The sequence below is a fragment of the Petaurus breviceps genome, unplaced genomic scaffold, assembly GCF_028583685.1.
Source record: "Petaurus breviceps papuanus isolate PSGF00001 unplaced genomic scaffold, PetGlider_PUasm1.0 90847, whole genome shotgun sequence".
NCBI classification, from domain to species: domain Eukaryota; kingdom Metazoa; phylum Chordata; class Mammalia; order Diprotodontia; family Petauridae; genus Petaurus; species Petaurus breviceps.
The window spans coordinates 11775857-11779852 of NW_027187360.1; the positions used below are offsets into that span (position 1 = coordinate 11775857).

Below are 3996 nucleotides of genomic sequence, written 5' to 3' on the forward strand. Positions count from 1 at the left end.
ATGCAGAGTAAAAAGGAAATGTGAAAGGCAGTGGTAGCCCAGGTGAGTTCAACTTAAAGAGTCTGCAAGGCAGGGATCCTTACTTTGGAACTTCAGATAAGCACTTCCCACAAAAGAGGAAGGACTCTTATTGGAAATGTGTTAAGAGGACAAAGGGCAGACTCCGGGTCTCAGTTTTTGAGGATGAACTTAGATGATTTAACAAGATTGCATTTATATAGGGCTTTAAATTTTGCAAAGTATTTTTCATACATATTTCATTTTATCCTTACAACTACCCCGTCAGGTAGAGTCTATTATTTTCTCTAAGAAATTAACTCTGGTGAAAGTCCACTCTCCTCCCTAAGGTGGCCCTGATACAGATGTTGAAGGTGGCTCAGCTCTCTTACAGGTGGCTGCTGCCAAGTGTACCACAGATACTAGGAAGTATTTGCCTCAAGGGCAGGAGCCATTGGGGTAGAGCCAACAGCCCCATAGAAGTTGCTGAAATCAGTATCCTGTAGCTTCATCAGTGGGATGTGGTAACAGAGAAAACCAAGGTCTCTAGTCTTCAGGATGGCCTCTGTCACACTTTCACAGACACCTGTGTATGGGGCATGGAGAGTGACGACTTTGTGAGTGCAGACAAGCTGCTCCAAGAGACTCACATTTCTTTTTTTTAAATTATTTTTATTTATTTAATTTTTAATTTATGGAATAAAGCAAGCATTTATGTAACCTAGTATAATAAAAAAAAGAGATGATTACACTTGAAACTGCAAATCTCTCATGGAGAACTTGTAATTTCTTTTAAATATATAATAAAGTTCTCACGTAAATTTCTTTTTTTTTTCTTTCCCTCCCTCTCTCCCTGCCTTAGAGATGGCTGCATTAGACACAAATATTTATATATGTAAAATCATTCTCTACATACTTCTATTTATCATTCTTTCTCTGGATGCAGATAACACCTGCCTCCATATGTCCTTTGTAATTAATTTGGGCACTTATAATAGTCAAAATGATTTATTTGCTCAAAGTTGTTCTTAAAACAATATTGCTGTTATTGTATGTGACATTATCTTGGTTCTGCTCATTTCATTCTTCATTATGTTGTGCAAGTTTATATATGTTTTTCTAAGATCATCAACCTCACTATTTCTTATAGTGTAGTAGTATTCCATCACACTCATATACTACAACTTGTTCAGTCATTCCCTAGTTGACAAGCTTCACATGTCTAAAGTCCACATGGAGCTTCTGATCCCAGCAGATTGGGTAAGGGTTCCCAGCAACTTTGTTCCCACGAATGCCTGTCTTACAGGTTCAGTGTGGTAGGATACCATCTTTGTGGTTACAACAATACTCAGGCCAAACTGTGCAGGAGCCATAGTGGTCCAGGATTCTTCTGTATCCAAATATTCCCAGGGAGCATCCTGATAGGGAATGACAGGAGTGGAAAATTCCTCCTTAAGGAGAACCTTGGGGCATAGACCCTTGGAGATAGCTTACACCCAATGGACACTTCTGATGTGTGAGGCCTGGTTGCTGCCTGAACAGCATAGTTAGAAGAGAGGCTGCCATCTTGCTGTATAGTTAAAGCAGGAATCTAACTTTAATTTTTTCAAATGAAGATTTGTCTTCTCTCCTTTCCTCCCTCTCTTTTCCATGAGAAAGCAAGAAAAGAAAAGCCCCAGTCACAAACATTACAAATATGTATAATCAAATGAAACAAATTCCCATATTAGCCTTGTCTGAAAAAAAAATACACCTCATTCTGCCCACGTATTTAGGATAGAATCTTTCAGGGAGAACTATCCCTTTGCAATAGACTATAAAATTCAGCAGAGAGGCATGATATTATAGTGAATAAGCAATTTCAACTATATTCTATGGCTATGTTTTTCAATTATGTACATTGCTGGAGAGCTCTCTCTGTCAACACTAAAGCAATTGATAAATTTGTGACTTAGTTCTTCAAAAGGTAAAGAAAGCAACAAGGAGAACTGATACTCACCTAGATTTTAACCAACAAATAACTAGTTAGGCTTTTTTTATTTTGGCAAACATTAAGATGTGCATTTTTGAATATAAAGAATAGAAAAAAGATTATAAATTGAATCTATATTGTGAGCTTGTTTTTCCTTGCAAGCATACAACAAATTTATCTTCAAAGCTGTCTTGCTTGGTATAATGCTTTGTGGATCATTGAGCTCTCTGTTAAAGGGCTATGTGATAGAAGAGAGGAAATCTGGGCATAGTTTGACATAAATCATAAACTTGAAGAGAATAAATTTCAAAGGGTGTAGAAAAAGGATAGGTAAGACTTAATTGACAAATATTCTAAAGGGGAAGTTGGCTTAAGTGGAATAGGAAGCACTTAAGAATGAAATTCTGAAAGCACTAGAAGAAATTATTCTGACAGAGGAAAAGACCAATGTGGCTACACAGGAACTTCATCAACCAACTTGGGTTTTCAAAAACCATAAATGGAAGATGAAAGCATGGGCACTTAAATGAGGACAAAGACAAAATAGCAGTATGGATCTGTAAAAAAAAAAATTAAAGGAGTCTGAAGTATGAAATAAAATCAGATTAACTATGAGTGATAAGGGCAACAAAGAGAGTCATTTCTTTGGTGTTTTGAGTGTAAGAGCTGAATCAAAAAGGCTTAGGACTGCTTGTTGGGGAGGAGAAGATGATGAAGAGAAGGTTGAATGTTCAACTTTTACTTTTATGTTTTCTTTTCTAAGCAAAATTATATTTGGACTTGGAAGAATGGAGAAAAAAATGACAAATGAGTGGTTAAAGCTCAAGATAAAAGTTAAAAAGATAGTATGCAAGTGCTTAGGTGTCCTGTGGAGGTGGAGCCATGGGTGCCATCAGATGAGTAGTCCAGTAGTAGTCAGATGAAGACAGGATGAGTAATGTTGTCTTAAAGAGAGGATATTCAAGTCACTAAACCTGAACAGACTATAGCCAAGGTGGATGTGGCTGCTGAGCCCCTGTCAGGGATTTTTGAAAACCAAGAGAAACACTCTCAGACTGGAAAAGTGTAAATCTTGTTCAAATTTTCGACAAAGGCAAGAAAACTATAGGTAAGTGAACTTGCCAAAACTATGGATTAGTGAACTTGCCTTCTATTCCTGGTAAGATCCTTGTACACATTAATCTATTAAACAAACAATAAGCATTTATTAAATGTCTACAAGGCACACATTAAAGGGATGGTTTGTGAGCATTTACAAAGGGAAATATTGAACACTGACAGTTAGCATGGCTTCAGAGGCCATTCCCAATTTACCTCCTTTTCTTTATTAATAAAGTAACCAGAGGTTAGGGAATTGCTATAAATGAAGTACAGCCAGATTTTAGCTAAGTATTTGACAAGACTCTTTATACTATTCTTATAGATAAGATGTAGAGGTATAGGCTAGATGATAATACAGTAATGGGTGTTCAGCACTTGTTGAATGACTGGATTCAGAGTTGGATCCAACAATAAGTAGATGTAAACTTAAGATGGAGGTATCTAATAGACTGACCTATGGACTTATCACTGACCCTGTGACTCTGTTCAGTATTTTTGTCATTAGAGAGGGGGTTGATCATGAGAATTTTCCCATCAACTTGAAGAGCTATAGGTTACTAAGCTTTTGTTTGGGATGTTGATTGTATCTCCTTATGGAGGATATGAACATGAGTCTTTGTACATCTTTGATAATGACTTCGACTCATGCTGGCTAAACTAATTTGCTCTCAATGCTGTGAGATAACCCACCAGGAGAAGCCACCATTTTTGCTGGCCTACAAAGTGTTTCTTCCCTGAATACCTTTATTCCTATTCCTTCCTTTGAGAAATCCTGAGAACATAGCAAAGTTAAAGTCAGAGAAACTCTCACCTCCTGGCAATCATCAACAGCTGACTTTGGCAGTGGCATATGGCAGAGCAGACATGGTCTCACATATGTGACCTGAGAAGAAAGTTCCTGGATCCGGTCTTGAAGAGGGAGTGAT

At 37.4% G+C, this 3996-nt stretch overlaps 1 pseudogene; it reads right to left on the reverse strand.

Moving 5' to 3' along the window:
- Positions 1–305: 305 nt before the first annotated feature.
- On the reverse strand, positions 306–1563 carry LOC138149345 (small ribosomal subunit protein mS40-like; annotated as a pseudogene).
- Between the last annotated feature and the right edge of the window lie 2433 nt (positions 1564–3996).